Genomic DNA, 14,418 nt, shown 5'->3' with positions numbered 1-14,418 from the left:
TTTTTTAGCCATCCGTATTTTTAGTCTTCCTTGGAGAAATGTCTGTTGAGTTCTTTGGCCCATTTTTTGATTGGGTCATTTATTTTTCTGGAGTTGAGCTGGAGGAGTTGCTTGTATATTTTTGAAATTAATCCTTTGTCTGTTGCTTCATTTGCTATTATTTTCTCCCAATCTGAGGGCTGTCTTTTCACCTTACTTATAGTTTCCTTTGTTGTACAAAAGCTTTTAAGTTTCATTAGGTCCCATTTGTTTATTTTTGCTTTTGTTTCTAAAATTCTGGGATGTGGGTCATAGAGGATCCTGCTGTGATTTATGTCAGAGAGTGTTTTGCCTATGTTCTCCTCTAGGAGTTTGATAGTTTCTGGTCTTACATTTAGATCTTTAATCCATTTTGAGTTTATTTTTGTGTATGGTGTTAGAAAGTGTTCTAGTTTCATTCTTTTACAAGTGGTTGACCAGTTTTCCCAGCACCACTTGTTAAAGAGGTTGTCTTTTTTCCATTGTATATCCTTGCCTCCTTTGTCGAAGATAAGGTGACCATAGGTTCGTGGATTTATCTCTGGGCTTTCTATTCTGTTCCATTGATCTATACTTCTGTCTTTGTGCCAGTACCATACTGTCTTGATGACTGTGGCTTTGTAGTATAGTCTGAAGTCAGGCAGATTGATTCCTCCAGTTCCATTCTTCTTTCTCAAGGTTACTTTGGCTATTCGAGGTTTCTTGTATTTCCATACAAATTGTGAGATTATTTGTTCTAGTTCTGTGAAAAATACCGTTGGTAGCTTGATAGGGATTGCATTGAATCTATAGATTGCTTTGGGTAGTATAGCCATTTTGACAATATTGATTCTTCCAATCCATGAACACGGTATATTTCTCCATCTGTTTGTGTCCTCTTTGATTTCTTTCATCAGTGTTTTATAGTTTTCTATGTATAGGTCTTTTGTTTCTTTAGGTAGATATACTCCTAAGTATTTTATTCTTTTTGTCAGATGCAACAGATTAAAACCCTGTCGTTAGCACTGACTACATTGGAAGGGGCCTATAGATCTTGAGAAGAAGTATAAGTTGGAACAAGGAATAATCTGAAACTGAACTGACCCCATACTGCCCTCAACAGCTACAGATAAATTCCTAGACATATTTTACTATTATCATTTTTCATTTTTTAAATATTTTTTTAATTTTTAACTTCTTTATTCCTTTAATTTTCATTTTTAAAACCTACTATTACCTTGCCAAAAAAGACCTTATTTTTAAAGCAAATTTCATATATATATATTTTATAATTTTTGTGATTTTGTTTTGTTTTTTTAATATCATATTTTTGAGAGTCTAACCTTGACTCTAGATTTTTAATCTTTGCTTTTTGGTATTTGTTATCAATTTTGTACCTTTAAGAATCCAATCTTCAGTACCCATTTTTACTTAGTGTGATTACTGGCTTTATTGCTTTCTCTCCTTTTGACCCTCCTTTTTCTCCCCCAGGTCACTTCTGTCTCCTCCCTCCCCCTTCTCTTCCCTACTTAACTCTGTGAATCCCTTTGGGTGTTTGAGGCTGCGGAGAACACTTAGGGAACTGATCCCAGGCTAGAATGGTCTCTCTCCTTTTGACTCTCCCTCCTCTCCTCCTGGGCTCATCTATCTCCCTCCTCCCTCTTCTCTTCTCCATGTAACTCTGTGCACCTCTCTGGTTGTCCTTCACTGTGGAGTCTTTTCTCCATTAACCTAGATGTTTTATCATCAGTGCTGTATGGAAATTGAAAGCCAGAGGCAGGAGGCTTCAATCCAAAACTCGAGAACACCAGAAAACTCCCGACTCCAAGGAACATTAATCAACAAGAGCTCATCCAAAAGCCTCCATACCTACACTGAAACCAACCTCCACCCAAGAGCCAACAAGTTTCAGAGCAAGACATACCAAGCTAATTCTCCAACAATGCAGGAACATAACCCTGAGCATTAAAATACAGGTGGCCAAAATTCACACCAAAGCCATAGACACCTCAAAACTCACTCCTGGACAGTTCACTTCACTCAGAGAGAAGAGCGCCAGCTCCACCCACCAGAACACCGATGCAAGCCTCCCTAACCAGGAAACTTTGACAAGCCACTTGTCCAACTCCACCCACAGGGAGGAACCTCCACAATAAAAAGGAACCACAAACTTCCAGCATACAGAAAGGCCACTTCAAACATAGCAATCTAAACAAGATGAAAAGGCAGAGAAATATTCAGCAGGTAAAGGAACAAGATAAAAGCCCACCAAACCAAACAAAACAGGAGGAGATAGGGAGTCTACTTGAAAAACAATTCATAATAATGATACGAAAAATGATCCAAAATCTTGAAAACAAAATGAAGTTACAATAAATAGTCTGGAGACAAGGATTGAGAAGATGCAAGAATGGTTAACAAGGACCTAGAAGAAATAAAAAAGAGTCAGTCAATAATGAATAATGCAACAACTGAGATCAAAAGCACTCTGGAGGGAACCAACAGTAGAATAACTGAAGCAGAAGATAGGATAAGTGAGGTGGAAGATAGAATGGTGGAAATAAGTGAAGCAAAGATGAAAAAAGAAAAGAAATGAGGACAACCTCAGAGACCTCTGGGACAATGTTAAATACCCCAACATTCGAATCATAGGAGTCCCAGAAGAAGAAGACAAAAAGAAAGGCCATGAGAAAATACTTAGGAGATAATAGCTGAAAACATCCCTAAAATGGGAAAGGAAATAGCCACCCAAGTCCAAGAAACCCTGAGAGTCCCAAACAGGATAAACCCAATGCGAAAAGCCCCCAAGACACATAAAGACACATATTCATCAAATTAACAAAGATCAAACACAAAGAACAAATATTAAAAGCAGCAAGAGAAACAACAAATAACACACAAGGGGATTCCCATAAGGATAACAGCTGATCTTTCAATAGAAACTCTTCAGGCCAGAAGGGAATGGCAGGACATACTTAAAGTGATGAAAGAGAAAAACCTACAACCTAGATTACTGTACCCAGCAAGGATCTCATTCAAATATGAAGGAGAAATCAAAAGCTTTACAGACAAATAAAAGCTGAGAGAATTCAGCACCACCAAACCAGCTCTTCAACAAATACTAAAAGATCTTCTCTAGACAGGAAGCACAGAAAAGATTTATAGACTCAAACCCAAAACAACAAATAAATGGCAACGTGATCATACTTATCAATAATTACCCTAAATGTAAATGGGTTGAATGCCCCAACCAAAAGACAAAGACTGACTGGATGGATACAAAAACAAGACCCTTATATATGCTGTCTACAAGAGACCCATCTCAAAACAAGGGACACATACAGACCGAAAGCGAAGGGCTGGAAAAAGATATTTTACGCAGATGGAGACCTAAAGAAAGTAGGGGTAGCAATACTAATATCAGATAAAATAGACTTTGATGTAAAAGCTGTGAAAAGAGACAAAGAAGGAACTATGTAATGATCAAAGGATCAATCCAAGAAGATATAACTATTATAAATATATATGCACCCAACATAGGAGCACTGCAATATGTAAGGCAAATGCTAACAAGTATGAAAGGGGAAATTAACAGTAACACAATAATAGTGGGAGATTTTAATACCCCACTCACACCTATAGATAGATCAACTAAATAGAAAAGTAGCAAGGAAACACAAACTTTAAATGATACAATGGACCAGTTAGACCTAATTGATATCTATAGGACATTTCACCCTAAACAATGAATTTCACCTTTTTCTCAAGTGCACACGGAACCTTCTCCAGGATAGATCACACCCTGGGCCATAAATCTAGCCTTGGCAAATTCAAACAAATTGAAATCACCTCAAGCATCTTTTCTTATCACAATATGGTAAGATTAGATGTCAACTACAAGAAAAAAACTGTTAAAAATACAAGCATATGGAGGCTAAGCAACACGCTTCTGAATAACCAACAAATCACAGAAGAAATCAAAAGAGAAATCAAAATATGCATAGAAATGAATGAAAATGAAAATACAACAACCCGAAACCTACAGGATTCAGTAAAAGCAGTGCTAAGGGGAAGGTTCATAGCAATACAAGCTTACCTCAAGAAACAGGAGAGAAATCAAATAAATAACCCAACTCTACACCTAAGGCAACTAGATAAAGAAGAAATGAAGAACCCCAGGGATAGAGAAGGAAAGAAATCATAAAAATTAGGGCAGAAATAAATGCAAAAGAAACAAAGGAGACCATAGCAAAAATCAACAAAGCTAAAAGCTGGTTCTTTGAGAAGATAAATAAAATAGACAAACCTTTAGCAAGACTCATCAAGAAAAAAACGGAGACAAATCAAATCAACAAAATTAGAAAGGAAAATAGAGAAATCACAACAGACAACACAGAAATACAAAGGATCATAAGAGACTACTATCAGCAAATATATGCCAATAAAATGGACAACCTGGAAGAAATGAACAAATTCTTAGAAAAGTATAACTTTCCAAAACTAAGCCAGGAAGAAATAGAAAATAATATGCCCATCACAAGCACAGAAATCAAACCTGTAATCAGAAATCTTCCAACAAGCAAAAGCCCAGGACCAGATGGCTTCACAGCTAAATTCTACCAAAAATTTGCACAAGAAAGCTAACACCCATGCTACTCAAACTCTTTCAGAAAATTGCGGAGGAAGGTAAATTTCCAAACTCATTCTATGAGGCCACCATCACCATAATACCAAAACCAGACAAAGATGCCACACAAAAAAAGAAAAGAAAAGAGAACTACAGGCCAATATCACTTATGAACATAGATGCAAAAATCCTTAACAAATTCTAGCAAAGAGAATCCAACAACATATTTAAAAGATCATACATCATGACCAAGTGGGCTTTATACCAGGGATGCAAGGATTCTTCAATATTCACAAATCAATCAATGTGATATACCACATTAACAAATTGAAAGATAAAAACCATATGATTATCTCAATAGATGCAGAGAAAGCCTTTGAAAAAATCAGTATCCATTTATGATTTTTTTAAAAAAATCCTCCAGAAAGCAGGCATAGAAGGAACATACCTCAACATAATAAAAGCCATATATGAAAAACCCACAGCAAACATTATCCTCAATGGTGAAAAATTGAAAGCATTTTCCCTAAAGTCAGGAACAAGACAAGGGTGCCCACTCTCACCACTGCTATTCAACATAGTTTTGGAAGTTTTAGTCATGGCAATCAGAGAAGAAAAAGAAATAAAAAGGAATCCAGATTGGAAAAAGAAGAAGTAAAATTCTCGCTGTTTGCAGATGGCATGATCCTCTACATAGAAAACCCTAAAGACTCCACCAGAAAATTACTAGAGCTAATCAAGGAATATAGTAAAGTGGCAGGATGTAAAATTAACACACAGAAGTCCCTTGCATTCTGATACACTAACAATGAGAAAACAGAAAAAGCAATTAAGGAAACAATTCCATTCACCACTGCAATGAAAAGAATAAAATACTTAGGAATAAAGCTACCTAAAGAAACAAAAGGCCTATATATAGAAAACTATAAAACACTGATGCAAAAATCAAAGATGACACAAATATATGGAGAAATATACCATGTTCATCAAGTGGAAGAATCAATATAGCGAAAATGAGTATACGACTCAAAGCAATCTATAGATTCAGTGCACTCCCTATCAAGCTACCAACAGTAATTTTCAGAGAACTAAAACAAATAATTTCATAATTTGTATGGAAATACAAAAAAAAAAAAACTCAAATAGACAAAACAATCTTGAGAAAGAAGAATGGAACTAGAGAAATCATCCTGCCTGACTTCAGACTATACTACAAGGCTACAGTCATCAAGTACAGTATGGTACTGGCACAAAGACAGAAATATAGATCAATGGAACAGAATAGAAAGCCCAGAGATAAATCCACACACCTATGGACACCTTATCTTTGACAAAGGAAACAAGAATATGCAATGGAGAAAGACAATCTCATTAACAAGTGGTGCTTGGAAAACTGGTCAACCACTTGTAAAAGAATGAAACTAGAGCACTGTCTAATACCATACACAAAAATAAACTCAAAATGGATTAAAGATCTAAATGTAAGACCAGAAACTATAAAACTCCTAGAGGAGAACACAGGCAAAACACTCTCTGACATAAACCATGGCAGGATCCTCTATGACCCACCTCCCAGAATATTGGAAATAAAAGCAAAAATAAACAAATGGGACCTAATTAAACTTAAAAGCTTTTGCACAATGCAGGAAACTATAAGCAAGGTGAAAAGACAGCCTTCAGAATGGGAGAAAATAATAGCAAATGAAGCAACTGACAAAAAATTAATCTCAAAAATATACAAGCAACACCTACAGCTCTGTTCCAGGAAATTAAGCAACCCAATCAAAAAATGGGCCAAAGAACTACACAGAAATTTCTCCAAAGAAGACATACAGATGGCTAACAAACACATGAAAAGGTGCTCAACATCATTCATTATCAGAGAAATGCAAATCAAAACCACAATGAGGTACCATCACACACTGGCCAGAATGGCTGCCATCAAAAAGCCTATAAGCAATAAATGCTGGAGAGGGTGCAGAGAAAAAGGAATCCTCTAACACCATTGGTGTGAATGCAAACTAGTACAACCACTATGGAGAACAGTATGGAGATTCCTTAAAAAATTGGAAATAGAACTGCCATATGAACCAGCAATCCCACTCCTAGGCATACACACTGAGGAAACCAGAATTGAAAGAGACACGTGTACCCCAATGTTCATCACAGCACTGTTTACAATAGTCAGAACATGGAAGCAGCCTAGATGTCCATCGGCAGATGACTGAATAAGAAAGCTGTGGTATATATACACAATGGAATATTACTCATCTATTAAAAAGAATGCATTTGAATCAGTTCTAATGAGGTGGATGAAACTGGAGCCTATTATACATAGTGAAGTAAGTCAGAAAGAAAAACACCAATACAGTATATTAATGCATATATATGGAATTTAGAAAGATGGTAACAATGACCCTACATGTGAGACAGCAAAAGAGACACAGATGTAAAGAACACATTTTTTGGACTCTGTGGGAGAAGGCAAGGGTGGGATTATTTGAGAGAATGGCTTTGAAACATGTATATTATCATATGTGAAATAGGTCGCCAGTCCAGGGTCGATGCATGAGACAGGGTGCTCAGGGCTGGTGCACTGGGATGACCCTGAGGGATGGGATGGGGAGGGAGGTGGGAGGGGGGATTCAGGATGGGAAGCACATGTACACCCATGGCTGAATCATGTGAATGTATGGCAAAAACCACCAAAATATTGTAAAGTAATTATCCTCCAATTAAAATCAAAAGTTAATTAATTAATTTTAAAAATTGAAATGATGGAAAGTAAGTGCTATAGAAGGTCAAAGAAAAAATTTGCAATGACTGGTCTGAAGAAAGAAGCAGTGGTTTAGAATACATAAAAGGTAAAGACAGAGTTTAGATTTGAGGTGATAAATACTCTTATAGAAGAGTTAACTGAAGCTAGAGAAACACAAGAAAAGAGAAAAGGTTGCAAAACAGGAAAGTGTGCAAATATCTAGGGGGAAAAAAGAAGTGGTTCAGTTTGATAGGTGCACAGAGATATTCAAGAAATGCAGGAAACAAGACTAGCAATGTAATTCCAGGAAACTTGCATCCCGGAGGGGAATGTTGCATACATAACCAGCATCAAAAACAAATCTTAAATTAAGCAGATGTATTATGTCTCCTGTCTACTACATTTTAGTGTAGCTAATTATAAACTCTCTACATAAACTAGGATTATAAAAACAATCACTAAATACACACTGGGACATTTTTAAAAATAAGAATATATTCTGCTATAGCCCTAATACTTTGTTGTGTATAATTCCAAAAGGCAGCACAAGGTTTTTCTCTGCATAGTTAGATGATAAGCTGAAATAAGTTTATCCCACCAAAAGCTACACAACCAAAGCCAGAGCAAATAGCAAAGGCTAAACAGAAAAATAAGCACATATGTAACAAAGAGAGAGAGAGAGAAGTCAATATTGATCCAAAAGCCAATAAGCTATCTGAAGAATTTATGCTGTATTTTGCCCAGTTTTGAAAATTGAAGGAAATAATATTGTAGTATCCCAAGCTGTGTAATTATATATTTTACAGAAACCTCATTTGCTTTAAAACCAAATCCAGAGCAAAGACACCATAAGCTTTTCCGCATACAACCTTTATCTCGAAGAGGGTGTGTAAATGAAAGTATCACGATTGCACTGAATGCTGATACTTGGCAGTCAATCAAGATTTTGCCATTTCTGAAATGAAACGGAATGGCCCCTCCCAGGATGGGAGATGAGGGGACAATTGAAAGGCTGCTGCGTTATTTCTGAAACTATGAGCCAGATGGTTTTAAAAGTCAAATGCTTCATAAATGAGTAAGTTGCTGCTTTAAATGAATTACTTTGGGATCTATAAAATTGAACCTGAGTTGTCTGTACTACTGGGACATGTTCCACTGCACCAACAATCTTTGAGAGTAAAACACCACCTCATCCGACATTTTCCCTAAGGAGAAATGGTGGCAAAGAAGCTAAATAGCATGTTTAGAAAAAGCATCATGTAATCTTTAGCATGCATGGCTAAGACAGAACCTCAAATCATATGTGGAACAATCTTTCCTTTCAGGCAGATAGGGACCTATAGACCAATAGCAGATGTGTAGAAAATTAATTGCTGATAATAAAGTGAAAACAATGAAAGCAAAGCAACTTTAATGAAGTATAGGTTCTAGAGCTAAAGTAGATTTAGTGAAGATGTGGTGTCTATGAAACCCACACAATCCTGAACATCTGATTAAAAGATTTATTTTTCTGTTTGAAGTTTAAATACACAATAGTAGGAAGTACAGAAGGGATGCTCTGGAAAGGTTTCATTAAAAATGCCTCAGACCAAAAAAAAAAAAAAAAATGCCTTGGACAGCTCTCTGTGAAATAGCTGATGTTTCTTCTTTAACCAAATTTGTCTAAAATGTGTGTAGGGAATGCAGGTTATTTACACAGTAGTTCAGTTCAGTTCAGTTCAGTTCAGTTGCTCAGTCATGTCTGACTTTTCGCGACCCCATGGACCACAGCACGACAGACCTCCCTGTCCATCACCAACTACTGGAGGTTGCTCAAACTCATGTCCATTGAGTCAGTGATGCCATCCAACCATCTCATCCTCTGCCATCCTCTTCTCCTCCTGCCTTCAATCTTTCCCAGCATCAGAGTCTTTTCCAATGAGTCAGTTCTTCACATCAGGTGGTGAAAATACTGGAGCTTCAGCTTCAACATCAGTCCTTCCAATGAATATTCAAGACTGATCTCCTTTAGGATGGACTGGTTGGATCTCCTTGCAGTTCAAGGGACTCTCAAGAGTCTTCTCCAACACCACAGTTCAAAAGCATCAATTCTTCAGTGCTCAGCTTTCTTTATAGTCTAACTCTCACATCCATACATGACCACAGGAAAAACCAAAGCGTTGACTAGACGGACCTTTGTTAACAAAGTAATGTCTCTGCTTTTTAATATGCTGTCTAGGTTGGTCATAAGTTTCCTTCCAAGGAGTAAGTGTCTTTTAATTTCATGACTGCAGTCACCATCTGGAGTGATTTTGGAGCCCAAAAAAATAAAGTCAGTCTCTGTTTCCACTGTTTCCCCATCTATTTGCCACAAAGAGATGGAACCGAATGCCATGATCTTAGTTTTCTGAATGTTGAGTTTTAAGCCAACTTTTTCACTCTCCTCTTTCACTTTCATCAACAGGTTCTTTAGTTCTTCTTCTGCTGCTGCTGCTTCTAAGTCGTTTCAGTCGTGTCTGACACTGTGCGACCCCTAGATGGCAGCCCACCAAGGCTCCCCCATCCCTGGGATTCTCCAGGCAAGAACAATGGAGTGGGTTGCCATTTCCTTCTCCAATGCATGAAAGTGAAAAATCAAAGTGAAGTTGCTCAGTCGCGTCTGACTCAGCGATCCCATGGACTGCAGCCTACCAGGCTCCTCTGTCCATGGGATTTTCCAGGCAAGAATACTGGAGTGGGGTGCCATTGTCTTCTCCTTTAGTTCATCTTCACTTTCTGCAATAAGGGAGGTGTTATCTGCATATCTGAGGTTATTGATATTTCTCCTGGCAATCTTGATTCCAGCTTGTGCTTCATCCAGCCTGGCATTTCTCATGATGTACTCTGCATATAAGTTAAAGAAGCAAGGTGACAATATACAACCTTGACGTACACCTTTTCCTATTTGGAACGAGTCTGTTGTTCCATGTCCAGTTCTAACTGTTGCTTCCTGACCGTCATACAGGTTTCTCAAGAGGCAAGTCAGGTGGTCTGGTATTCCCAACTCTTTCAGAATTTTCCACAGTTTATTGTGATCCACACAGTCAAAGGCTTTGGCATAGTCAATTAAGCAGAAATAGATGCTTTTCTGGAACTCTTGCTTTTTTCATGATCTAGCGAATTTGGCAATTTGACCTCTGGTTCCTCTGCCTTTTCCGAAACCAGCTTGAACATCTGAACATTCACGGTTCACGTATTGCTGAAGCCTGGCTTGGAGAATTTTGAGCATTACTTTACTAGCATGTGAGACGAATGCAATTGTGCGGTAGTTTGAGCATTATTTGGCATTGCCTTTCTTAGAGATTGGAATGAAAACTGACCTTTTCCAGTCCTGTGGCCACAGTAGAGTGTACAGAAATGGCAAAATGAAAATTATCCTTTGACTTGCTGTTAGAGTAAATTCTCTGATCGTTATTGAAGGCAAACAGAGAATTCCTATAGGATGTTTAAAAGGTCTTTTTCTTTCTTCCTCTAGGTCTCCCTCCATCCTGTTCCCCTTCTCCTCTATCCTTTGAATTAACAGTAAATAAACATACTCTGGAAATAACAGAAAACTTTACAAGATCATTTCACTTCAAATATTTAAACATAATAGAAATCTTTAGTTTTCCATTCACTTGACTTGATTAACCTTAATATATCAAAGTATAGGATAACTATAAGAACTGGAAAGCTCCATAATCATAAAAATGATTTTTCCTATCTCTTCCAATGGAGCTGTCATGATAAAAGCAATCCTTATTGATTTGATCTTTCCATATGTGAAACACTAATAGTGCTTGAGAATTGTTTTGCACAATGGAGCCCTGGACCTCAGCTACTCTCTGTTTTGCTTAACTGTTGCTTATAATGTATCATGCCTCTTCAACTTGAATGGAAGCTTCTCCAATAACTTATATTTGTTCTGTTTTCTTTTCAATACATGGAACAGCATTGAAAAAGTTTGACATTTACTAAGCATATTTATTTGACTTATTGGTTGCAATGTGTACTGAAAATTTGTGTTCTTTCTAATGAAAATAACACTATGGAATTTTACTTGTATTATCCTTTCTAGGAATTTTATTTTAAAGGGCATGATTTGCATTCCCACCAACAGTGTAAGAGGGTTCCCTTTTCTCCACACCCTCTCCAGCATTTATTGCTTGGAGACTTTTGGATAGCAGCCATCCTGACTGGCGTGTAATGGTACCTCATTGTGGTTTTGATTTGCATTTCTCTGATAATGAGTGATGTTGAGCATCTTTTCATGTGTTTGTTAGCCATCTGTATGTCTTCCTTGGAGAAATGTCTGTTGAGTTCTTTGGCCCATTTTTTGATTGGGTCATTTATTTTTCTGGAGTTGAGCTGGAGGAGTTGCTTGTATATTTTTGAGATTAATCCTTTGTCTGTTGCTTTGTTTGCTATTATTTTCTCCCAATCTGAGGGCTGTCTTTTCACCTTGCTTATAGTTTCCTTTGTTGTGCAAAAGCTTTTAAGTTTCATTAGGTCCCATTTGTTTATTATTGCTTTTGTTTCTAAAATTCTGGGATGTGGGTCATAGAGGATCCTGCTGTGATTTATGTCGGAGAGTGTTTTGCCTATGTTCTTCTCTAGGAGTTTTATAGTTTCTGGTCTTACATTTAGATCTTTAATCCATTTGCAAATTAGTACAGCCACTATGGAAAACAGTGTGGAAATTTCTTAAAAAGCTAGAAATAGAACTGCCATATGACCCAGCAATACCACTTCTGGGCATACACACCGAGGAAACCAGATCTGAAAGAGACACGTGCACCCCAGTGTTCATTGCAGCACTGTTTATAATAGCCAGGACATGGAAGCAACCTAGATGCCCATCAGCAGATGAATGGATGAGGAAGCTGTGGTACATATACACCATGGAATATTACTCAGCCATTAAAAAGAATTCATTTGAATCAGTTTTAATGAGATGGATGAAACTGGAGCCCATTATACAGAGTGAAGTAAGCCAGAAAGATAAAGACCATTACAGTATACTAACACATATATATGGAATTTAGAAAGATGGTAACGATAACCCTGTATGCAAAACAGAAAAAGAGACTCAGATGTATAGAACAGACTTGTGGACTCTGTGGGAGAAGGCGAGGGTGGGATGTTTCAAGAGAACAGCATCGAAACATGTATATTATCTAGGGTGAAACAGATCACCAGCCCAGGTTGGATGCATGAGACATGTGCTCGGGCCTGGTGCACTGGGAAGACCCAGAGGGATCGGGTGGAGAGGGAGGTGGAGGGGGGACTGGGATGGGGAATACATGTAAATCCATGGCTAATTCATTTCAATGTATGATAAAAACCACTGCAATGTTGTAAAGTAATTAGCCTCCAACTAATAAAAATAAATGGAAAAAAATAAATAGAAATAAAGGGCATGATTTTTCTGAAGTCATCACATTATTTGCCTGCATTTTTTAGCCACATTACCATTCTTTATCATCAGTTACCCCTTTCTTCCCAAATATTAAGTGATTTATAAACAAACGCTTCTTCATTTTGGAAAAAAATTGTTCAGAGGCTATCTTTTTCCCCCCATAACTTAGTCTTAAAAATATAATCTTTTAGAATACTATTTTAGTCCATTCAGGCTACTATGTTAAAATACCATAGCCTGGTTAGTTTATAAAAAAGAAATTTATTACTCACAGTCCTGGAGGCTAGGAAGTCCAAAATGAAGACACCTTCAGACTCTGTGTCTGGTGAGAATCTGGCTTTCTGGTTCATAAAGAGTGCCTTCTTGCCAGTGGTATTCTTATATGATAAAAGGGGTGAAGGAACTCTCTCAGATCTCTTTCATAAGGTTATTAATTTCATTTATAAGAGCTTTGCCCTCATTACTTAATCACCTCCTAAACACCTCCCCCTCCTCCCAAAGACCACCCCCCACCACCACCTCTTAATATCATTACCTTGGGGGATTAGATTTCAACATATGAATTTGGAAGGGACACTTTTCATGGCAAATATGAAGGACACATATTCATAGCTAATATGAATAATCACTGTCACTCCTAATTTATTCATTAGCCTCTAATATAATATTTTCTTAGAGAGTGCAAACTATAAGACAACTAATCAACTCTAAAAAGGTGAGGAAATTAATATAGAGTAAGCTTCATGATAAACTGAGCTTTGGACTCATCACAGGGATTCTCTGTGTTCATCAAAACACTCTTCTTTCTTTCCAACTTCCTAGCAGTGTGAAGAATAAGGGGAGATTATATACCAAAGACCCCAGAAGCTTTAAAAACATAACATTTTCAAACTAATATCTCAAGATTTATATTCGTGCCTGTAGTGTTTCAACCAGAGAACAAAAGGACGGACAACTGGGTGGCAGAATGTAAGGAAACAGCAGAAGTTTTAGTTTAAATCAGTTGACCAGCCTTCCATGGAAACAGAAAAGTTGTCCAAAGCAGAAGCAGTGACTCTATCATTTTTTCTACATGGATTCTCACCAGGCAGAAATAAAAGCCTGTTTTCCTGGACTTGTAACTTGGAGAACGAAAGGTTGATGAAGATATGAATATGCTATAAGAAAATGACATAAAGCTAACAAGAATCTCCTTAGATAAATTTCTACTCTTGTCAAATGTTTCAAGAGCTGGCTGAGCATGGGCATATGCACCTAAGATTATTCAAATTCACCTGGCTCCTCATTGACACATTATGACAAAGAATTAAAGCCATCTTCCAAAGAACTCTGAAGCACTGACCTTGGATATTCAATTCTCTATTGCTATGACAACTCAGAGACCTTGTCCAGTTTGGAAAATACAAAGAAATAGTCAGCTCATGTACCATGTACAAGCCAGAATTCAGGAGATTTCAATCTTATACATGGCCCTAATTCTGACAATTAGAGAGATGTTGAGTTATTGTAATTCAGCTTGCCCATCCAAAAACTGAGGAACATAGTGATACACTCACCTCCTTGCATATGAAGACTCATTAGACCAGAGTTGATGCACTTTAACCTCAAGAAAAATGATGC

This window comes from Odocoileus virginianus, chromosome 31, assembly GCF_023699985.2.
Source record: "Odocoileus virginianus isolate 20LAN1187 ecotype Illinois chromosome 31, Ovbor_1.2, whole genome shotgun sequence".
NCBI lineage: Eukaryota > Metazoa > Chordata > Mammalia > Artiodactyla > Cervidae > Odocoileus > Odocoileus virginianus.
The sequence above is the reverse complement of the archived record's forward strand: the minus strand, read 5'-3'. Positions refer to the sequence as shown.